The sequence below is a fragment of the Arvicanthis niloticus genome, chromosome 4, assembly GCF_011762505.2.
Source record: "Arvicanthis niloticus isolate mArvNil1 chromosome 4, mArvNil1.pat.X, whole genome shotgun sequence".
NCBI lineage: Eukaryota > Metazoa > Chordata > Mammalia > Rodentia > Muridae > Arvicanthis > Arvicanthis niloticus.
In genome coordinates this window covers 35,889,825-35,914,990 of record NC_047661.1, presented here as the reverse complement: position 1 = coordinate 35,914,990, position 25,166 = coordinate 35,889,825, and the positions used below count along the sequence as shown (strand labels likewise).

The window sequence follows — 25,166 nt, the reverse complement described above, 5'->3', positions numbered from 1 at the left end:
ACTTTTGCTACAACCCATTAAACTGTAAAGCAAGGAATAGCCTTCACATCTCCAGGCTTTGGTGGAATATAAAACACTTATTTCATTGATATTTGTTTCAGAGTTTACTCTTTTGGACCAATCGGCTTCCTTGAGGGAGGAGCATGCGCTGTAGTAGCAGAAGAGGTTCTCAGCTCCTGCTTGGGTTAACTGAAACATACTCTGGCTTTGGCATCATTCCCAACAGCGAGCGCTTTGGCCACAGATTAAGGGTCACCGCTGTGTAGACCTCCTCACTATCAGCACAGCCATAGACCAATTCAGAAGGAGCCATTGGCGGGCTCTGTCTCTGGCAGATAGTTCACAATATTAGTAACAGAGAGTGGTGACCTTTTCTGACCGCTCTGAATACTTCCAGCCCGGGAGACCCCGGAGCAGCAAGGCTTGTGCTGAAAGCAGAGTAAAATGAAAAGAGATTTGTCATGAGACGGAAGGTCTGGGAGCCTGACGTTAACCTACTCTAAACGTCCATTTTAATTTCCAGTTGAAATTCATTCACCAAATCTCAGCTCCCGCCAATTACCAGAGCATTGCTGAAAAGCTTCCAGTGCTGGCCAGATCATTCTTTTCCAAGACATAATTCTGTAAGCGCCCTCAATAAATGTATAGGACCCTAAATGGAGAAACCCTATATATTGTGACTTTAGGTTCCACTTTCTGGGAGAACACCTGTCTGGTACAGAGAGACTCACGCAGACACTTGTGAAGCAAGGCAGATAGAGACGCACGCACGCCATTGTCCGGTGCTGTTTTCTAAGGAATTCCCAAGCTTTTGAGGAACGGTGTGTGGCTTTCTAACTCCAGGCTCACTATGACGACAGATGACTATTTGGCTCTGCCCTTAGCGCCCCATTGTTCTCCAGCAGACGTCAAGGACTTGGATGCATTTTTTTTTTTTTTTTTCTGAAATGCACCTCCCTGGAATTCCCAGCATATGTTGATTCTATGAGTAACCATCAGATGCCGGCTTCCACTATCTGTCATCAGATAATATCCCTTTCCTCCCACAAGCCAACTGGAATTTGAACCTGAAATACCCTTAGAAGGATATTTTCATTTTAATCACAGTCTGGCTGCTGCATCGGCCAGCCAGGCAGGATACAGGGTCAGCACACACTCCGATTGAGAGGAAGAGTCCAGGCCTTTGTCCTCTGGGCCTTGCCAACCAACATCCACCTATCACAATGCCACCTAAGGGCCTTGCTCTAAACTTGAAGTCTTCTAACCTTATTTTTCTGAGGCACTTAGCTTTCTTCTGATCTTCTAAGGTCGCCAACAAAGGTGGCTATTTTTTTTTAAACTCTGTTTATTATTTGTTTATGTGGTTATTTATTTGTGTGTGGGACTGTGTGTGGATACATGGGTGCCACAGCACACAGTTGCCATTAGAGAATAGCTTTTGAGACTCAGTTCCCTCCTCTAGTCAAAAAAAAAAATTGTACTTTACTGTTTAGACCAGTGGTTCTCAACTTGTGTGTCCCAACCCCTTTGGCAAGCTTCTATCTTCAAAAATATTTACATTTCAATCCATAACAGTAACAACATTACAGTTACAGAGTAGCAATGAAAGCAGTTTTAGAGTGTGTGTGTGTGTGTGTGTGTGTGTGTGTGTGTGTGTAGGGGAGTCACCACAACATGAGGAGCTGTATTAAAGGATCACAGCATTAGGAAGGTTGAGAACCACTGACCTGGAATATCTGGTTTGCCACTCTCTTCCAGGATAGGAATATTTTTCCTAAGTGTTTTTTTCCAGACATCTGTCTCTAACATAAGACAGCAGGTTATCAAAAAAATATTTCTTATCAAAAAAAATATTCCAGCAGTTGACTGCACATAGAAGCAATTGCCTCCTGGATTCTTTGTTTGTTTGTTTTGTTTTTTGAGACAGGGCTTCTCTGTGTAGTTCTGGCTGTCCTGGAACTCACTCTGTAGACCAGGCTGGCCTCGAACTCAGAAATCCGCCTGCCTCTGCCTCCCAAGTGCTGGGATTAGCCTCCCGGATTCTTTAACCTGGAGTGGAGTAGAGCTTTGTCAGAGAATTCATTAGAAGGTACCTTCAACTTGTTCCCCTTTGACCCCTTTTCCTTTGAAATAATTTCATGTGATTCTGAGTATATAAAACAGATACACAGATCAAACAAGAAATCATAAAGAAATGTAGCTAAGGCTCTCTGCCCCTCCCTGTTCCAGAGACAGCTACATCTTCTTGTGCAGTGCCAGCCTTGTCCCGTAGACAAAATGGTGAAGGTCGATGTGAATGGATTTGGCCATATTGGGCACCTGGTTACCAGGGCTGCCTTCTCCTCTGCATCTGGCAAAGTGGAGATTGTTGCCATCAACGACCCCTTCACTGACCTCAACTACATGACCTACATGTTCCAGTATGACTCCACCCATGGCAAATTAAACGGCACAGTCAAGGCTGAGAATGGGAAGCTTGTCATCAACGGGAAGCCTGTCGCCATCTTCCAGGAGCAAGATCCCGCTAACATCAAATGGGGTGATGCTGGTGCTGAGTATGTCGTGGACTCTACTGGTGTCTTCACCACCATGGAGAAGGCCGGGGCCCACTTGAAGGGTGGGGCCAAAAGGGTCATCATCTCTGCCCCTTCTGGATGGTCCCTCTGGAAAGCTGTGGCATGATGGCTGTGGAGCTGCCCAGAACATCATCCCTGCATCCACTGGTGCTGCCAAGGCTGTGGGCAAGGTTATCCCAGAGCTGAACGGGAAGCTCACTGGGAGGGGCCTAGGGAGCCCTCTCTACTCTCTTAAATACCATCAATAAAAAGGTCGCTGCACACACTCACACAAAGAAAGAAAGAAAGAAAGAAAGAAAGAAAGGAAGGAAGGAAGGAAGGAAGGAAGGAAGGAAGGAAGAAAGAAAGACAGACAGAAAGAAAGAAGGAAAGAGAGAAAAAAGAAAAAAGAAAAAATGTAGCTAAGACCAAACCACATCTATAATTGTAGCACTTGGGATGTGGGGCCTAAGAATCATCTTTCAGCAAGATTTGGGCCAGCTTGGGCACTACATAAGACCCTGCTCAGAGAGAAAGAGACAGGAAGGGGGAGAAGTAGAAGAAAAAGTCTTTTATTCCTCTAAATTACCAATTATTAAAGACTAAAGCAAACATGCACACCAATGAGGTGACTGGACTTGCTTAACACAATACAACCAACCCAAAGGTGCTGACATTAGGGGGAATGACAGTAGGAAAACATAAAAAGTCTTAGTGTTTTGTTTTTTTTTAACCTTTTCTTGGTTCTTTGTGAATCTCCCATCATGCATCCCAATCCCATTCATCTCCCTCTCCTCTGTACCCACCCTCCACCCTCGACACCTCCCCACCAACAGAGAAAAAAAACCTCCTTGTGGAAGCTGTGGTGTGTCACAACGTGCCCCAGGGTGTGTACCCTTTTGTCCACACTTCTTTGATGAAGAAAGTTTTTGTTTTTGTTTTTGTTTTTTTTTAAAGATTTATTTATTTATTATATATGAGAACACTGTAGCTGTCTTCAGACACACCAGAAAAGGGCATCAGATCTCATTACAGATGGTTGTGAGCCACCATGTGGTTGCTGGGATTTGAACTCAGGACCTCTGGAAGTAGAGTCAGTGCTCTTAACCACTGAGCCATCTCTCCAGCCCGAAAGTTTTTGTTTTTTAAATTGAACTGTTATGTTTGTATACATGCAGGAAACTGTAGTTTCACTAAAAGCACGGCAGCTCATAAATCTGGGCACACAAGTCTGAGGAGGGATTGCTGGCACTGTATGTGGGACAGCATGTGCAGTACAAAGTGCAGTTTGGTGAAATATAAAACACTTATTTCATTGATATTTGTTTCAGAGTTTACTCTTTTGGACCAATCGGCTTCCTTGAGGGAGGAGCATGCGCTGTAGTAGCAGAAGAGGTTCTCAGCTCCTGCTTGGGTTAACTGAAACATACTCTGGCTTTGGCATCATTCCCAACAGCGAGCGCTTTGGCCGCAGATTAAGGGTCACCGCTGTGTAGACCTCCTCACTATCAGCACAGCCATAGACCAATTCAGAAGGAGCCATTGGCGGGCTCTGTCTCTGGCAGATAGTTCACAATATTAGTAATTTTTGGTAACTGTAGAGTGAAAAACCTATTACTGACAAATTTTGGGGACCCTCAATCTTAAGTATGACTCAGTACAGTCGCAGTTTAAGAAGTTACCTTTAGAGAAGAGGACCTTCTGCTAAGACTATAATTTCTTAATTAGATTGTCAAGAACTCAGTGATATAACCATTACCTTTGGCCCAAAGGTATTTTATCTTTCTAATGTATTACATTTATAAACATTTGAATTTCTGTTATGACTCACTTGCTGGTAGGGTAATTTTTTGAATTTCCCATGGAAATACATGAAACACAATTTACTTATTCTAAGATACTTTTGATGCTATAGGCTGTATTATAAAGCGTATGCACAGGGTAAAGCTTCTATTTGGATAAGGCCTCAATGGAAATTGAATCCTTAGCTTAAAATTTACTGTGACTTTCTCCCCCTCTTGAGAGTGTCTCACTATGGAGCCCTGGTTGGCTTCAAACTCACAGAGATCCACCTGCCTCTGCCTTCAAGTGCTACAATAAAAGATAGCCACCATGCTGGGCAGTTTTTCTATAATGTATCACAGGAAAAGAGTCTCACGAACACCTTCTCCTTCTACTTCAGATCTCGATTATCTTCTTATTCAGGTTTCTGGTTCCAGGTACTTTAGTAGCTATCTATATAAATTCAGTTATGAAACAGATTGAGTCAGCACGAGAGACATTGGAAGCATTTCTGAAAACTGCTCACATACAACAGTGGTTAAAAGTATTCAGTACAAACAGACGTGGAAGTGAACCTCATAAGCATAACCACTACGCCAAGCTAGCCTAACCTAGCCCAAGCTAGCCCAAGCTAGCCCAAGCTAGCCCAACCTAACCCAAACTGTTGATCTGACTCTTCTTCCCCTTTTCCTGCCCTGCCAAATGCCTGTACTTAGTAAGATGAAAAAGGAATGCAATAAAGGGAAAAATCTAGAAAGAGCAAACAATAAACTACATTTCAGTTAGACAAGTTTTATATACACATAGAAAAAAAAATGCATGGTCCTATAAATCATACCTGTGGGAAATATATATACCCACAAAGAACACAGTTTCATAACTTGTTATGATTTATGTTTTTCTGTCCTTTTCATAACTAGTTTATTTTTGCCTTCCTTTACTTACTGTATTCTTTTTCATTTTTTAATGTTTTTGCAGCCTTGATCTACAGTAGGCATTTTAAAATGTGTATCATCGGGCTAGCAAAATGCCTCAGTGGGTAAATGGGTAAAGAGTCTGGAATCCAAACTCAGGTATTCATGAGGACTTGAGTTCAGATCTCCAACACCCAGACATGGCAGCATCTGCTTGTAATCCCAACACTACCTGGCAGAGACAAACAGATGGATGGGGATGAGCTTGCTGGCTAGGCAATCTGCTCAACCTGTGAGTTCTAGGTTCAGGGAGAGACCTTGTATCTACCATCAACCAATCAACCAATCAATCAATCAATCAACCAACCAATCAAGTAGAGAGTGATAGAGGAAGATACTCAGTGTCAATCTCTGGCTTCCACATGTACCCCACCCCCAGCAAGCACACACACCCCCAAACACACACACACACACACACACACACACACACACACACACACTTGCCTGACATGGTCCTTCATACCTGTAATTCCAGCACTTAAGAGGCCTTACTGTGAAATCTCTGCAATGTTTTACAGAGTGAGCCTCTACCTCAGAAAATGAAACTTAATGCTCTCTATAAAAGGAACAAGTAAAGAGAGGCTTTCAGGACAAATCAAATTCAAAAAAAAAAAAAAAAAAAAGATAAACATGATTTGAATTTAAAAAATAATAAATCATCATCAAATGAAAGCAGATATTAAAAAATAATAAATCATCATCAAATGAAAGCAGATATTAAGCAATAAATTGGTTACCCAAGCTCCCAGGTTGTGGAATCCCAGGAGGCATTCTCCCACCCTTTGATTGGATGAGGAGTCGGGTATAAACATATATTGGCTTCTCCTCCAGTAAGAATGTGAAGGGTATGGAAGCAGGGTGCAGTGTGGCACATGTGGCCCTAGCGAATACACAAATGGAGAAATGGATGGATGATGAAGCCCCAGTGTGGAAGTGTGGAGACCTGTCAGGCATCCTTTCCAGGTGTCTAGAATCACTGGAAACCTTTGCAGGTAAGACTCTGGTAAACGTGAGCTTAAGGAATTTCTCAGACCAGAGAAATTCCAGAAAAGTGCTCCTTCCTAAGGAAACTCACTGTGGATGCTTCGACAGGAGCCAGGTAGTAGGGGGTGGGGGTGGGGGTGGGGGTGGGGTGGGGGTGTTGAAGATGAGAGGAGCAGAGATCTGAGCACCTGGCTTCTGTTCTGTAAAAGCAGCTATTCAGAAGGAGGAGCCAAGGCACCAGGGATGACGGGGAGGAGCTAGGAAAGCAGAGGCAGGCAGAGAAGAGACTCAGTGAAGGCGGGAAAAGATCTCCATGAAAGCAGTGACTTGAACATGGCCCTGTGTCTTGGCTCCCTTTTAGGGCACGGGGTCCTCATGAGTCACAGCACTGTTGGAAGTAAATGGAAAAGAGGGATGTCATAAGAAGATGTGGTAAGAGAGGCCATGGTGGAGTGGGCAGGGGTGCAAGGTGATGGGAGAAAGCCACACCTGGTGCCTGATCAGGAAACGGCAACCATTGTATTGGAAAGCATGAAAGTATCCTGAGAGGGGACAAGAAACATTGTGGCCTGATCATACTGGCAGTTTCTTTCTCATCAGGACTCATTCACTGATGTTCCTTAGCCGCCCAAGGTGTCCTTTTCTGTTTCCATGGAGGGTTGCTCAGGTTGTAAAAGGTATGCTGAAGACAGGGCTGAACTCTTCCGCTTTAACCTTGACCAAACTTTAACTTAACAGCTTTAATTACTGTGTATGCGACTTTGCTGGCGCACCCAAGTTCCCAAAGGCCCTCTCTCAGCTGTAGAGTGTTTTACCTACCAAAATAACTCTGTGTTTGCAATCTCTTCCTCTTGTCTTTTGTCCTAATTAAACATGTTTCCTTTTCCAGTTAGCCAGGTCTATGTTGAGTTTTAAGTGATCAATTTTCTCACTGAGTACAGGGTCAAACACATATTTCTGTTTTTTTTCTTTTTCTTTCTTTTTCTTTTTTCCCTTCAATTACCTTTGCCTGCTATTATTTTCTCTTTACCTATTTGATTCTTAGACCCAAACACAAATCAAAGGCTCAGGGAAGGAAATTCATGCTAGAAGAAAAGGAAGGAGCCCCTTCTATTCTGTTGGCTACAATAACATCTGAAATGCCATCACTAAGTTGCTTGGCAACTGAGAAAATATTGTTGTGATTAAACAAAAATTATCTGGAGTAAATTCACAATGAAACAGCTAAAAAGCATTATATCATCCTACATTGCACCATTAAGATATGAACAACCAGGCACTTTGGGCCAGATCACCTCAAAGAAAACAGAAACACATATACAATGTAGCCAGGAGCAGGCAGGCCAGGAAATGCCTGGACTGGGATCAGAAGTCCTGGGTAATTCATAGAGCCTTTGAGACACTCAGTGCTATTCATCTGCAAAAAGATCAAGCAGAATTAATGAGCTCTGACTCAAGAGAAGCAGTAAAATCCGGGAGTACAGGACCAGTTGTGTGAACTACAGCAGCCCAGGCCTAGCGAGGCTAAGGCCATCCACACTCCTCAGTGCAGTCTCCAGGGCAGCTGGCTGTGTGGTCAAAAGCCCCCAGTGCCAATGATTTCACACATGCTTCAGACAAGCTCAGCATCATGAAAGCTGCTCATCCTGTTAAGTCAAAGAGTACCTCCTAGACACTTCTTCAAGACCGTTATAAAGAGCAACTCTAGAGCCAAGGAGTTCTGGACAAACTAAAGCAACTCAGTATAGAGATTGAAAAAAAAAAAAAAAAGTAGATGGTACTAACTGCCAAAAAAGAAGCTGTAGCTGAAACTGAAAACCACCCTAAAACACTGGAAAGCAGATTCTGGGGATGATGACAAATTAAAGATGCTGAGTTTAGGATGTGTGACTGAGTGTTCAGTTTGAAACAGCACCCCTGTATTTAACACCCCCCACCCCCAAATCAAGGCTCAGGGACCAACACGATGAGGATGCAGAAGGAATGTAAGAGGTAAGGGCTGGAGAGATGGCACAGTGGTGGTGATGCACACTGGCTACTCTCCAGGAGGACTCAGGTTCCGTTCCCAGCACCCAGTGGCAGCTCACAGGTCCAGGTGATCTGACACAGTCTTCTGGCCTCTATGGGTACTATGCAGGGATGGTGAACAGATCTACATACAGGTAAAATTCCCATACCAATAAAATAAAAATAAATACATCTTTTAAAGAGGAAGAAACATTTAAGAGTTATAGGATAGGGCGGGGTGCTGTGAAAAGCCGTCTTCCAGACTTAACGTGGCTATGTCAGTCATAGTCCCATGGTAGTTACAGGGACCTGCACAAGATCTATACAAGATCAAGCCAGCAAAGCATCTGCATAGGTGGAGATGATGATTTCGAGACCCAATCTCTTACAAGGAGCTATTGGCAGTGGATACTTGTTGGGAACAAGATTCATTCTTTTTGAGGATCTGGCCACTGGTGGGTTTCCCATAATGTCCTAGGTGACCCACCAACTGGCTCAGACAGAGACATACACCCACAACCAAACAGTGGATAGAGCTTGGAGACTCTTATGGAAGAATAAGAGGAAGGATTGCAGGCCCTAAAGGAATAGGAACTCTACAGGAAGACCAACAGAATCAACTAACGTGGGCCCTTGGGGCTCTCAGAGACTGAACCACCAATCAAAGAACACACATGGACTGGACCTAGACTACCTACACATATGTAGCATATGTACACCTTGGTCTTCATGTAGGTCCCAAACAACTGAGGCAAGGGCTAGCCCAAAAGCTGTTGCCTGTACATGGGATATGTTCTTTTAGGCTGCCATGGCTGGCCTCAGTGGGAGAGGATGTGCCTAGCCTCACAGAGACTTGAAGCTCCAGGGTGGAGAGATACCCTGGGAGGAGGGAGAGGGGCATGGGGGAAAGACTGTGGGAAGGGGTGACCAGGAGGGAGCAATGAGCAGGATGTAAGGTGAATGAGTAAAATAAAATTTACATATTTATATATATTAAATTATATATATAATAAGTTAAATAAATTATATATATATATTAAAACTCTCCAATCCACAATCACTCTTGTTGTCTACCCATGACACAATACTAAACTCCTACCTTGTATTCCAAGACCTAGTATATTACTAATGGCCTCTCCGACCTCATATCTTCCCATGATAACTCTTACTCATCACCACTGGCCTCTTTTCTGTAACATTCCATGCCTACTTGTGCCTTCAAACCTTTGCCCTGTACTTCCTTCTCCTTAGTATGCTCTTCCCTCAACTTGTGTGTGTGTGTGTGTCTCCAAAACTACCACTACCTTTATTTCTTTCAAGTCTCAATAGAATTTCATCATATATTACAGTTGGATACATGTCCCCAAAGATGCATATGTCAAAAACTTGGGACCCTGCATGGCACAATTTTGGGAGGTATGACCCTGTGAGAGGTTCCCAGGTCACTGAGGGCACTCCCTGTCATTGTAGTCAGCATGTCCCCTGCGGTCCAGAGCAACAGGTCTGCCTAATTTGGGACTGTAACTATGAACTCAGATAATTCTTTTCTCTTTGTAATAAGTCATCTTACATATTTAAATAGATCTTCAAAATTGTATATCAGCTCCCAGGCTCATAAAATATTTCCAAGGTAGGAATATTTTCACCCTTATAACAATGTAATATCTATGCAAAACCTTCAGGGTGTCAGGAAAGGTTCATATGAGATGTTGCAGCTGATTCTGAGACGGTGTCATAGTTCTAGTGATTAATAAAATATCTTCCTGGAGTTTCAGCACTTTATAACACTGCTTTCAATAAATTCGAAAGTCTCTAACAGAGTTATTTACTACCAATACTAAATATTCTTCTTCTTCTTCTTCTTCCTCTTCCTCTTCTTCCTCCTCCTTTTCTTCCTCTTCTTCCTCCTCCTCCTCTTCTTCTTCTTGCTTTTTGTGTTGTAAGACAATGTTTTATTTTTTTTTCTTTTTTTCTTTTCTTTTTTTTCAAGACAGGGTTTCTCTGTAATAGCCCGGGCTGCCCTGGAACTCACTCTGTAGACCAGGCTAGCCTCGAACTCAGAAACCCGCCTGCCTCTGCCTCCCAAGTGCTGGGATTAAGGTGTGCGCCACCACCGCCCAGCAACAATGTTTTCAAGTATAAAGTAATTTATTATTAAGATAAGATTCTGGAAGATGAGTGAGATGGGAACACAAGTTCAAGGAGAAAAATGGAATATTATGTGTCCTCAGCTCTTAAAATGATGAGCATGAAAGGCATCTATACATTAATTAACTCATTCTGAACCATTCTGAGGTACAGGTGTTTCAAAACACCATGTTGAACATAATAAATACATGCTTTTGTCAATTGGAAAGTGAAGAAAATAAGAAAATATATAATGTAAACTTTGATTATGTAACAATTAATATAATATTTAGATTCTGTTAGATACATAAAATCTTGTAATAGTCAACAAAAGTAATGGATTATATAACTTGCAAGGGATTCTATTCTTCATAACCACTTAAAATAATAGAAGTATATTTAAAATTGTGGGTATGGTGGCTCATGTCTATAATCCTAGCACTTAGGAGAGCTGAGGCAGAAGGATGACCACAAGTCAAGTGAAGTATAGACTACAGTGTATGTTTCAAATAAGAATAAAATAAAATTGAGAGTTAACACTATTTTAAGCAAATTATGAACATATAGTATAAAAATATTCTATGACTACAAATTGTATAACTTAAATGAAAGTATCCAATTCTTTAAATGACACAAACTACTATAATTCAGCTGGGTTTGGTGGCACACACCTTTCATCCCACCACGTGGGAGGCAGAGACAGGAGGAGCTCTGAGATCTAAGCTAGCCTGGTCTATATAGTGAGTTCCAAGACAGCCAGGGCTACACAAAAACCCTGTCTTGAAAAAGAAAGGAAGAAACTGAATATATAATTAATACTTCCATAAAAAAAGTGTCAGGCTAGATGGTTTCCCTAGTGGATTGCCAAACATTTAATAAGAAAATGATATAAACGATATACAACCTCTCTTCCAGAAATGGCAAAAAAAGGGGTCACCTCCCAGTCTTCTCTAGGAGGTCAGCATGACTTTAATACCAGAAGAAGATAAAAGACATTCCAAGAGAGAAAAACTGGCCAGGCAAACTGGTACATGCCTCGAATCCTAGTGTTCAGAGGGCTGAAGCAGGAGAATTATGAGTTGGCAACCAGTCCGGGAAATGTAAAACTCTGGCCTCATGTTACAGCCTTGTAATGGCAGCTACTTGGGAGGCTGAATAACGAGTATTGCCACAGAGCAGTGCATGTCCACATCAGACAACTTAGCAAGACTCTAACTTAAAGCTTAACCTGCCTTCGGTGAGCACATTGCTGTGACAGTCCTGGTTCACCTGATCTAAGACTCCTGTGTACATTGATAAAGCAAAGTGTTGAGGCCCGAGCTGCCCCACTTTGGGCGGCCAAAAAATGTCGCGGCCCAAGCAAAATGATGAGGCCCCGGGCTGCCCCGCATTTGGCGGCCACTGTATCCCGGCCCAAGCTGCCGCTCCGGTCCTCGGGTCGGGGTTCAGCAAGAGAGAGAATGAGGACGAACTCAAAGAATGGAGACCAGACAGAGTGTGATTCAATCCCATTTATTCTTCAGTCTCTCTTCCTCTAAGTGTCTCAAGTCCTAAGTCCCTAGTCCCTAGTTCCTAGTCCCTAGTGCCTCCAAGTTCCAAGTTACTTCTTCCAAGTTCTCTTCCAAGTGCCTGCTACCTAATGCCTAATTCCTACTCCAAGTTGTACTCTCTGAAGTGTCTGATTCTCTCCTCTGCCTCTGCCTTTTATCTGTCTCACTTCTAAGCCATGCCTTTTGGTCACACCTTTAATCATGCTCTTAGGTCTTGTCTCTAAATCTGATCTCTACACTTCTAAGTCACACTCTTAAGTTACACACCATTAATCTCACACACCTTTAATCTCACACACCCGAGGTATCTAAACCAAGATTATTGGAGTGTGCTCAGCTGTTGTAAGCTATTGTAATCCAAGTCTCATGTCAGGGTATATGGCTCAAGATGGCTGCAAAGCTGATAGCCGCTTTCTGCTAAAAGTCGGCCCCCAACAGCAAAGATGTGGTTACACTGGTGTGACTGAGAATACGAAGTCTCAGGCTGGCAATTTGGCTCAGCAAGTAAAGGTACTTACAACCAAGACTGAAAAATAAAGAACCTGTGTTCAAGCCCTAGGACCCACAGCTGGAAAGAGAGAACTGACTTCTAGCACAACTTGCTTCCACACACACACAATAAGCAGACAGACAGACAGATGGATTTTATTTTTTAAAAAAGGAGCAAAAGACTCAAAGTAGAGGGAAAAAATGTAAAACCAATTGAACAAAATCAATTCCAAATGTCTTGAATTTGAAGGAAGAGTATGTACTGATCATCTATTTTATATTAACTACCTTTTTAGGGTTGGCGAGATGGCTCAGTGGTGAAGAGCACTGGTTACTCTTGCAGAGGATCCAGGTTTGATTCCTAGTACGTATGTGACAGCTCATAACTGTCTGTAACTCCAGTTCTAGGGGTTCTGATGCCTCCTCTGTCCTCCTTGGGCACCAGGCAGGTATATGTGCACACACATACAAACAGGCAAAATACTTACACACTTACCATGATTTTTTAATAAAAGTATCAAAGTAATTAAAAATTTTTAAATGTATTTAAAATGTAAAATAATTTGTATTAAATACACGAATTAAAAAAACACACACTTTAAGAAAGTTTCACCCACGAAAATTCCTAGTGGAATGGTTGACCATATGTGTTGGAGATTTAGAGTTTAAGGCCAAGCACGCATATACATGCAGGCACTAACATATACATACTAAATATGTATTTAAAAAGCTTGAGATAACATGTTACTTTGGAGTTCTGACTAGCCTAGATCTTGTTATGTAGACCAGGCTGGCCTCAAACTCACAGAGATCCACCTACCTCTGTCTCCAGATTACTGGGGTAAAAGGCATGTTCTACTATGTCTGACAGAAATAAATACATTAAAAAAAAAAAGTTTTCCCCATAGGGTAGATATAGGGTTCAAATAAAAATACAGTATTTTAACAAATTAATGCATATGAGTGCTTTGCTTCCACATACGTATGTGCATCATCACATGTGTGCCGGAGGGTGTGAGATGCTCCGGTCTGTATGTCCTCTGTAAGAGTAGCCAGTGTTCTCACTGCTGAGCCGTCTCTCCAGCTCCAAGATAATACTCTTCATATCATGCCTAGCATAGTTAACTAAGCTGTTATTGTTCCTAAACCCAAGACTCTCAGGAGAATGAGTTAGACATGAACCTTGTGCCCTTTTTCATTAGCAAAAACTCAAAACAAAAGACTGTGTTGCCGCTGCACTGGCAGGGTACATGTCTAGCAAACAAGTCTCCACACCGATGATCCTGAAATGACAGTGATGTTTAGAAGAACTTCACAGGACCGTGGCAAGCTCTGGGGGTCTATGGTTCTGGGCCTGTCACTCTTCAGAGCTGAAGTGCCATTATGGAAGGAACGGGCAGTCAGACAGAAGTCAAGTCTTTGTCTAGGCCACCACTGGCTGTTCACCTCCTCCACCTCCTCTCCTAGAAACAAAGACGCGCAGGGCTGCTTTGCGGAGGAAGGAACTCAGCAGCTTGGTTTTGGGAACTCCCTAACACTGGACTCAGACAGCCAGGGTTTCCAGACACTGGGCTGTTTCATCCCCAGGGCAATCTGAAAAACAAGGTATTCTTATCCCACTTCGTCAACAAGGAAAGAAAAGTTCCGACTGGCGAAGGCAGTTGCCCAAGGTTACATAACTGTTGAGTGACTAAGCCGAGCATTAACACTGGGTCCAGATTCGACTCTTGTAAACTTTCAGTACCAGCCTGGGACACAGATTGGCCCAGAGACCACCACATGTAAAACAGGACAGAACTATTTAGGTCTCACCCAGTCCTTGTGATTTCATCAACTCTGACCATGGATTCAAAGAAGAAGGTCTACCTGGACTCAGTGTCCCCTGCTTCCCCATTTTAGCTCCCTCCTGTTCATGGGCTCAGCCCTGGGGTACTGAGTACTACCTTAGGCCCCCGACTGGGGATTTCTTTGGTCTCTAGTGGTCTCTTTCTAGAACAATGTGGCAGTTCACCTAAAGTCTGTGTCTTTGGGAAATTAATGACTAGAAGATCTGCTGAGTCAAGCTATGAGATCCAAACATTTAGAAAGCATAAGAGCCTCTTTTACAAACTACATGTCTCATTGGCTTAAATTCATAAAGCCGGAGTTTCAGTCTTAAGATTCAGTGTCAACCCAAGACTAAAACTCCTCAGGTGTCTGATAGGTCCCAGGGCTGCTAAGCTGTGTAGTTGTTTTCAGGCTGATCAAATGCAAGGGGAGCCACGTGTCCTTCCCACCAGCATGGAACTGCTCCCAAGAACCATGTCTTGTGGTTTCCATTGCACATAAAGTCCCACTTGAGCTTGTCACACTTTTAAGCCATGGGACTAAATTTACCTAGGTCACAGCTGCCTCATCCCCAGGGTCCTCACTTTCTTCAAAAAAGGCCACAGTCACTTACTATGAGTCAGAAGTTCCCCAGATCTGACACAGCTCAGAAGCAGAGGGAAAGGGATAGCAAACACACTCAGCGGGGGCTGTCTAGCCATGACATAAGAACCAAGCGCTCTCATTTAGAGGAACATTCAAGCCCCAATCTGAGTTGCTTTCCAGCTGAGGAAGATTCCCAAGACAGCATTTCCATCTAGAGAGACAGAAGCCTGACTGAGCATCCCATGTTCCCAAGGGTACTCTCAGCAGTCAGCATCACCATGGAGGTTTGCTCAAGCAATTCAGGATATGGAGACCCTATATGGAGACTCTGTGGAGCCAATGAACATTTCCCCAGGAAATGGGAGTCGGAGTATTCTTCACTGAGTAGATACAATTTCGTGTTGAAAAAGAAGTCGTCCTTCAGCAAGAAAGACATGGGGCAGGAAGCTACGGCCAGATTTAGTTCCCCCATGTCCAAGAAGGAAGTATCCTGTGGAATGGGAGTCTTCTGTCTGCCTCCCTGCCCCTACCACCGCCTCAATTTCTACAAATGACTCCATTTTGTCATTTATTTAGCCTATCTAGCCTAGGCCTGAAACTCACTAGGTAGCCCAGGCTTGCCTACTACCTCCTACCTCACCCTTCAAAGTACTAGTATTATGGGTATATGCTACCACACCAGGCTACACAAAAGGCCTTTGAATAGTGTCTTAATTAGGGTTTCATTGCTATGAAGGGACAACATGACCAAGGTAACTCTTATAAAGGCAAACATTTCATTGGGGTTGGCTTACTATTTCAGAGATTCAGTCTATTATCATCATGGTAGGAAGGATGGCATTATGTGAACAAACTTGATACTGGAGGAGCCAAGAGTTCTAGATCTTGATCTGTAGGCATACTGGAGGAGTGTCTCTCTTCTACACTGGGCAGAGCTTAAATACTAGGAGACTTCAAAGGCCACCTGCATAGTGATACACTTCCTCCAACAAGGCCACACCTCCTAATAGTGTCACTTCCCATGGGTCAAGCATATTCAAACCACCACATTCTACTCCCTGGCCCCCACAGACTTATTCAAACACACGAGTCTATGGGGGCCATGCCTAGCCATAGCATAATGTAAAAATACATTTAATCTAACTTCAAAAGTCCCCATAGTCTATCACAGTCTCAACAGTATTTAAAAGTCCAGTCTCTTCTGAGACTTATGCAATCTCTTGACTGAAATCCCCATAGAGATCAAAATCAAAACGCAGATCACATACTTCCAACATCACAGGATATATATTACCATTCCAAAACACTGTAGTGAAGAAATGTTGGGTCAAAGCAAGACAGAAAACCATCTGGGCAAACTTCAAATCCGGCATCTCTATGTCTGATATCAAATCACTCTTCAGATCTCCAACTCCTTCCATCTTTATTGACTGCAACATACTTCTTTCTCTTGGGCTGGTTCTACTTCTTGTTAGCAGGAGTTTTTTGCTGCAACTAGGCTTTACCAATAACCCTCTCATGGGCTCTCTTTATGGTGTCAAGTCTCAACTTCTTTGCATGACCCCTTCAGTCCTGGGTCTTCAACTGCCTTTGAAGCTGCACCTTCACTCATGGCCTTTCCTGGCCTCTCACAGTGCCAAGCTCGCCATGATCCCTTCATGCCTTCCAAACCAGTACCACTTGGGCGACTCATATATCACCAAATCTGGGTGACAGCACAATTTCTATCTCTGGAAAACAGCTTTTTTTGTGCTCTCCAAAAACACTTTCCAGAATATTTCCCCTCATCACTAATTTCTTCGCTCCAGCTAACCAGCATCAATTGTCCCAGTCATCCCTTCTATTCCTGACTCTAAAGCCAAAGTCAAAGCCAAAGAGCTGAAGTTGCCAAGTTCTGTTGCTTGCTGTGGTGGGGCATGGTCCCCTTGTCCTATTACATCCTTAGAGATCTGAGTGCCCCTGTCTTCTGGGATAAAAGGCATGTTCTACCACACCTGGACCTAAGAGTTTCTTTAATTCCTTTTCACAAGATCTTTATAAGCACTGCCACTATACCCCAAGATCCCTATCAAAAGTACATGTCCTCCATTCCTGGATTAAAGTTTATTCCAGATATAGTCAAGTTGGCAATCGAGCACAATCTATTTCTTGTAAATTTGACACACAATCATATCTCCTTATGTTCAGATGAAAACAATAACCAGGTTACAATAAATGTGTCACATGATATAACTACCCCTGGTATGTGTGTGTGTGTGTATATATATATATATATATATATATATATATATATATATATGCATATGCAATAAAATTTTTCTGTAAAGAAGGGTTGTCCCCATTTATCACAGGGAGCTGAGATGAAAATTGGATAGGCCTGACCTAACTGAACTAGGGAAAAACCCAACACTTAGGAAGGCTTTGGTGGGTTACTGGTGTCTGGGTTGTGCAAGGAAGCAGCTAAGAAGAGGCTGCCTATTTGTTAAAAAAAAAAAAAAAATCTTTAGTTAAACTGGTAGGTCTCGGTGACACCAACTGTTGTTGTTATTGTCACTGTTGTTATTTTTGCTCCGTGTCCTGTCTGTCTTTGTGTAATCCAACCTAGAGTGACTGAAAAAGACAAATGACATGAGGACTAAGACTGGTAAGCTGGACAGCCCGCTAGCCTGTGTTCTGTTTACTGGTTTTATGTTTTGCTGTCTCTGTCCCTCATGTTTTTTGGTGCTCCCATTAATTTTTCCCAGTTACAGGCTGTCTTAGTTAGAGTTTCCATTGCTCTGAAGGGACATTACAACCAAGGCAACTCTTATAAAGGATAATATTTAATTGAGGTAAGCTTACAAGTTCAGAGGTTCAGTCCATTATCATCAAGGTGGGAACATGGCAGCATCCAGGCAGGCATGGAGCTGGAGGAGCTGAGAGGTCTACATCTTGATCTGAAGGCAAACAAAAGAAAACTGTCTTCCAGGCAGCTAGGAGGAGGGTCTTGAAGCCCACCCCCACAGTGACATATTTTCTCCAGTAAGGCCACACCTATTCCAACAAGGCCACACCTCCTAATAGTTCCACTCCTTTGGCCAAATATATCCAAACCACCACACAGGCAGACTTGGGAGCTGAACCAAGCTCTAGCTGCCATCACACCCACACTGATGGGCTGGGGCAATGAGGACACCCCTTGCACTGGCTGGTTTTGTGTGTCAACTTGACACAAGTTGGAGTTATCACAGAGAAAGGAGCCTCCCTTGAGGAAATGCCTCCATGAGATCCAGATGTAAGGCATTTTCTCAATTAGTGATCAAGGGCAGAGGGCCCAGCCCATTGTGAGTGGTGCCATTCCCTGGGCTGGTAGTCCTGGGTTCTATAAGAAAGCAAGCTGAGCAAGCTAGGGGAAGCAAGCCAGTAAGCAACACCCCTCCATGGCCTCTGCATCAGCTCCTGCTTCCTGACCCGCTTGAGTTCTAGTCTTGACTTCCTTTGGCGATGAACAGCAGTGTGGAAATGTAAGCTGGATAAACCCTTTCCGCTCCAACTTGCTTCTTAGTCATGATGTTTGTGCAGCAATACAAACCCTGACTAAGACACCCCCCCTACCTCACTCAGCTCGACCTCCTCCCTGCCACCTAGCAGCCTTATGAACTTCCCCAACCCAGGCCCAAATCTGTTACCTCCGCTTGCCGTGGTTACTTTGATAGCCAGGGCTCAGAATGCCTCATCTCTGAGCTTTCTGGTCACTGAATTCAATTATCAGGGATTTCAAATGTCTTTTGAGTATGGATCATGCTCAAAGATTGTTGTGTGCTCTTCTGTTGTGTTGAAAAGCTGGCTCTGGAGCTGGAAAGTTTCTGTCCTATGTCAGGTGATACACCTCACAGTGTGGCAGAAAGGAAAAAAACAAAAAACAAAACAGGCAGAGCAGAAAGAAAAAAAAAATTAGACCATTGGTTTCATTTACTGCCTAAAACTTTTGTTAAGATGTAAACCTTGCCTCAAGATTTATCCTGACAATTATGTGAACTTTCTGTACCTCAAGATTTATAAATTTATTAGGTATGGTTAAAAACCTGTAGAATCTGCCAACAAAAAGTTGACTTAGATGTGTAACATAGGATTAATAATTAGAAATTGACAGATTGGTAATCTTACCCATCCAGTGTATAAAACAGAGTGCAGAGATAACACTTACTAGCCAAAATAAAAACAAAGACCCAATCCATCAAAGTCCATAACAAAGTCTGGGAAAGTCTCCGAATGTTCTAATCTTTCTTTGTAATTCCTGTAGTTCAACTTTGGTCTAACTGTTCTTGTTAACTAAAATATGTCAACCTAAGACATGCTTTTTATATGTAAAGGTTCACCCTGAGAAAGGCTCAAGGCTATACTAAAATTCCCAATTCCCAGTATATCACCAGTTGATGAAAGTTAGGGCCATAGCTATTTAAACACCAAACACCGAATGCCTGGAACTGAGATATTCCTATCTTCTGATGAAGCAAGACAACGACCTCAGCAGTCTGGCAAAGAGCCTGTGGAATGGCTTTCCTTACTTAAGGTCTATCCAGGCTGGCAGAGGCTGACTTAACAATGTGTATCTAGCCTCTTATCTTTGTTAACTTTGTTAAGCTTTGGCTATTTTGATAAACTGAGTCATACAAGAAGCTGTGGTGTTCTGCAGTGGTGTGTTATGAGAGGAAGGACTAGGAAAGTAACCAGTCTGCCTGAAGACTGTATTCATGATTTAAAGTTTTAATAGTAAAAGAGCTCCAACTCAAGAATTGTCATTTTTTTTTTAAGGCTAAACTTAACAGGGATAAAACTGTACAATCCTGATCTTATAAAAAATACTAACTTGTTGTAAATGGTTAAAGATGCCTAAGACATGCAAGTCACCTTATAAGTGATCAAATTACTTAATTATTCAAAACTATACTTGTAGTCATGTTAAGTATAAATCTAATCTATTCACAAGATAAGCTTTATTTAGCCTCCTGTATATGTTCTCAAGGTTAAGCCTAAAACAAGTAACTTAAAACAAGTAAAGTCTATTTAAAATCATGTATACTTAATAGATGGCCTTCAAAATGTTTCAAAGCTCTGCTGGGTACGGCATGTAAAATGTTTAATGGGAAATGAAAAGCTTTACATGATAGACAACAATGCCAGCTCCTAACAGCAACCCTAAGGTTTCCAAAGATGACAAAAGGGCATAAAAGACTCCACCTGAGTTATGGTACCACTAATCACTGGGGGAAACAGCCCCATGCCTCACCTGTACCGCCTGTTCCAAGAAACAACAACCATACCTTTGTCTCCAAATGTTGTCATGACCACCTTGGTCCAACCGCCCTGCACATCTTTGCTTCAGGAGGTTGTTATGAACAACTTGTTCTGCTTCCATACCCCGACTATTTACCTGCCACGTCTCCTACTTGGGAGCCTTCTACTCCTGAGCTAAAACCCCCTTACCATGTCCAATGGTGATCTCTTAAACCCTGTCTTGGGGAAAGGCAGCCTGTGTACATCCTCAAAGCTTGCTTTAATCACTCTGGCCACAATTGGAGTCCGTGGTTTCTCCTCACAGGCACAGGATCTACAGTTGCTCAGATCATTCTACTACTGACCATTCAAGGTTTAACATGTTGGCTTCAATTTAATTAAAAGCTTTTTATTTCTCTCTCTCTCTTTTTTTTCTTTTTGCAGAACGAAGGATTGACCCAATGGTCTTCCACTGTGTTACAGTCCTAGTCCTTGATTTGAAGGTATGAATCATGTCTCACTGGTCTTTCAGTTGGACTGCCCTTAATACTACACAACAGTATAGTTGATTCTCATAAGTGATAACTAATGTTTATATACATTTCAAACTTTGAAATGTCCAATCAGTTATACTAGCTCTTAAATTGTTAGAATATTTAAATGAATACTGACCAGAATAATTCACAAATAATTTATATTTTTATCCTAAAAAGATACCTAAATTGGAAACTCTTCATCTGTCTTTCCTCATCTGATTTTGGAGTTTCTATTAGGAAAAATGCTTTGTTATGTCTGTTATGCTTTGACTGTGTTCAGGTACATCTCTGATTAAGGCTAAGTTTACTCTTATTAGAAGAGTAGGGCTGTTTTATTTGCTTGCCATATCAAATAGAAGTTCCCCTCTTGATCTTCTGGTCTGATGATACAGTTTACTGCTAGGTGTGGCCCAGAGAAGGCCACAACTTCCACCGCTTCTAGACCTCCAGTTGTTGGAAATAAGGTTGCACTGTGCTTCTGAGACCTGGACCTTATTATGTAGCCCAAGAATGCCTCTAGCTTACTGAGGTCCTCCTGCCTCCGTTTCCCAAATTCTGGGATTACTCGTGTGTGCCACCAAGCTTGGGTTGACTCCTAATATGTTTTTCTTGTGGCTGGGTCAAAAGGTTCTAGACTATTGTAAGAGGTTGTGTGTATCCAGTCACCTTCTGCAGGGGTAGACACTCACGCAGGCTGATATACTAATATTGCTGAGTGGTTCCAGATTAAAAAACAATGTTTCCTAGTTACCTGAAGTCATGTGTGGCATATGATCAGATTGTCATTCCCAGTGTTGTTTTCCCTACCAGAGAAGGACAGCCATGAGATAATAAAAGTAATCTATTTAATTAGTAGTATCTAGGAAGCCATCCATACAACCTGATTCCCAGGATCCCACTGCCACTGATTTCATGCCTGGGGTAACTGATGTGTATAATAAGGGTGTCTGTTATTGGTGCTTCAAACCAGGGCATTTATGGGGGGAAAAAAAAAGATGGTAATCGGGCTGGAGAGATGGCTGAGTAGGTAAAGTTGTTTGCTCTGTAAGCCCAGAGACCTGAGGTCGGTCCCCAGAATCTAAAATAAGGTGAGAGAGAACCAACTCCACAAGGTTGTCTTCTGACACTCACAAGTGTGCTGTGGAATGTGTGGATAATCAGTAAATAGATAATAAATAATTTAAAAATAAGTACTTATTCATAATTGAAATGAGGCAAAGGCCCAGGTTGGGGCTGTCCTAATAAACTGAGATACAGAAGCCCGCCACATTAAATGAAGTTTCCAGTTGGAACAACGGAGGTGGGGAATGTTTACTAAAAATAGCAATACCTTCAGGAAGCCAGCAGTAATCCTCAGTGAAGTTTGAAGGGAAATAAAATTATGGCTGAGTGAATATGAAAAAGCAGAAACGGCTGGATGGTTAAGAGACACTTGGTGGGAGAGAACCCAGGGATACAGGCATGGTATAAGAAGTAGACATACACACAACCCACCCCATCAGAAGAGAGAATGAACCCTCTGTCTTAGAACCAGCAGGACGGCACATGTCTCTGCAAAGGGGTTGCTAGGTAGCAGGTGCTCATTGGTTCTTCAAGTCCTCAACCCTGTCTTCTAAATTAAAGCCAATTGTAAGGATTCTGCCTAATAATTTCCTTCACATACTTAGTCACTTAGATCACTTCCTCTTACAAGCCATGAAGCCACGAAGGACAAACTGGAACTCTCAGCAGGCAGGGCATGCTCTCCAGGGCGTGTTTTCCCGTATTCATTTCAGTCATCTGAATAATTCCCATCAGCCACCAGAGCTGTCTTCAGTTTCTCTATAGGGAAATGCTGGTTTTGGCACAAAGTCATGGCCCTGTACTATTTCTCCCCTGTTCTACGGAAGAGGGAATGGTGCTTTTGTGAGGGCAAATGGTCTGTTTAAGCTTTAGGCTCCACTCAGCAAGCCAAGAGATGTGGTGTTACTCATGCTCCAAAGACAGCACTTCTCTTTCAACTTTAATGAGAATAATCATTATCCTATTATTTGAGTGTTTATCCCAGCTTCCTATTATTTCGCACAGAGAAAGGCATTTAGGGTAGGAAAAAAAAATCATTCCAAATGTAAGAAGTTAAGGGAGATTCTTCTGGAATCCACACTGGAGACAGTGACCTGGAAGGAACCCACACCAAAGATCAAAGATAGACCAACTACCTTGGGTCAAATGCCACCTCTTAGGATCTGCGGAGTGGACTCCGGCAGTGTTCACATTAGCAACTGGAAAAACCATGGTGGTGTGCACACCACAGCCCAGCCACAGGGAAGAGTGAGAAAGACCTACAAACAGCCAAAACAAAGCAGAGTGTTTCAGAGAAGTCTGTTTCTGGAAGGTTTCCATGAATGAATCAGGAGGAAGTGATTGGATTACAACACCACTATTATATAGCTCTCACGGGACAACCATGATCAATTGCTGTGTCAATCGTACATGAGAGAGGTGATGATATCCCATGTTTCCACCATCTCCAGTCACAGAATACTTTAGGCTGTTCTTGAAAGAGTTGGGCCTGAAGCAGCCATTGTAGTACACGCCTGTAATTCCAACATTCAGAAGGCTGAGGCAGGAGCATCATCTGTTCAAGGGCAGTCAGGAATGCATAGGGAGATCTTGCTTCAGCAAAACAAAATGAAATGAAACAAAAACCCAAAAGACACTGTCAAGAAAAGGTATAGCATATTTAAAGAAAATACATGCACACCTGTATTTGAACATGTATAATATATAAATAATATATCTCTATTATCTTTACATTTCAACATCTAATGTCTATTCTAGTCAAAAAAAAAAAAAAAGCAAAAAAATCTCCTTGAATGAGAGTGGTGGTATAGGCCTTTAGTCCCGGTAGCTGGCAGATATATGAGTTCGAGGCCAGCCTGGTTTATAGAGAGAGTTCCAGGACAGCCAGGGCTACACAGAGAAACCTTGTTTCAAAAACAAAATAATTAATATAGAAAGACAACTTAATCTTAAAGAACAGGCAAATTATTTAAAAGACACTTTATAAAACAGGACGCACAGATAGGAAACAAGCTGAAACTGTGCTTGACTCTCAACAAATGGAACAGATTGATAGGGAATGAGTGGGGAGCAGAGGAAACCCCGAGGGAAGGTGTGTTATTGACATGGTCAAGGACGTCAAAGCTTCATACCCTTGGGAGTGGCAGAGCTCCCAGCCCCAGGGCATGAAGCTCAGAGGGACAACAGCAAAGCCTTCTCTGGTCCATGCCCAGATATCCATAGTTGTGTGTGGAAAGCTTCCATCTTAGCTTCCTTCCTGATCTTGTATGATGACCTATAGAGAGTGCTCTCCGCAGAGAGAGAATGCCTCTTTGTTTAGCGATATGTAATAACCCCACCTCCTTGTTAAGCTGTATGCAATGACCCTGCCTCCGTGTTCAATATGTATACAATATAAAATATTAGAACATAATAAGCTTGCTGAGGTTTCTTGGTGCTGAGACTTCTCCATTAGAAAGCCCAGTTCACCCAATCCCAGCTTTTTATTCCATGTGTCTGTCATTCCCTTGATGCCCCCAGTCAGGTCAAGTCCTGAAGGCCAAGGATGAAGGTGGGGATGCAGGAAGGGGCCTAGAGAATGGGCAAGGAAAATAGAGACTAACTTGATTTGCAGTTGTTCAAGTGACTCAATGTTGTATTTTGAAGACTTGATTGTATATAATTTGCGTGTAAACATACTTTAATACTTTGAAGCACTTTTCTCATTATATATTACAGAATACTTCATGCACTTGAGTATGTACTTATAGGGGAAAATTATATGATATTTTCTTCAAAATAATCTAGTGCTAAATGTGAGTAGATAGAAACAAGTTTAGGTACAAACTCCTCATTACCCAACCTTTGTGAGAGTGTTCGTGATACTGTGAGTATGTGATGGGGGCAGGCCTTGGGGATTGAGCCCAGGGCCTCTAGAACATAAGCAAATGCTCTCCCACTGAGCTACACCTCTGACCTCTCATTACACTTCTTATTCTCTTCATTTTTGCGTAGGTTGGACATGTTTCATAATAAACCTCACAGTGAAATAAATTAATATGTAAGTTAATATATTAACCATTAGAATAAAATGCATATGCAATTTTCCCAGAATAATGAATACCTGAGGAAGAGGTGGAAGAGGAATAAAAGAGGGAGGGAGCAGAAGGGGAGGAAGAAAGGGCACAGGAAGGGAGAAAGGAGGGGGGAAAGTAGAGAACAGACTCTGGGATCAGGGTTCCCTCAACAGCGCCTAGGGCGGGGCTGAACACCAAAGTGTTCCTAATGACGACACTGGGTCATGAGAAAAGGCCAGGTTGTATTGGCTATGGTTCTGACTTTACAACCAAGACTTATAGCCTACTAAGGGACACACTTTACAAACTACATAGAAAAATCAAAGCATCTTCTAGTGATGGAGAATGTTCCCTGGTGTGAAATGGTGCTCGGCCC

The 25,166-nt window shown here is 42.5% G+C and overlaps 1 pseudogene; it reads left to right on the top strand.

The window, feature by feature from the left end:
* Nucleotides 1-2,277: 2,277 nt before the first annotated feature.
* On the top strand, nucleotides 2,278-2,824 carry LOC143441936 (glyceraldehyde-3-phosphate dehydrogenase pseudogene; annotated as a pseudogene).
* The last annotated feature ends 22,342 nt before the right edge of the window (nucleotides 2,825-25,166 follow it).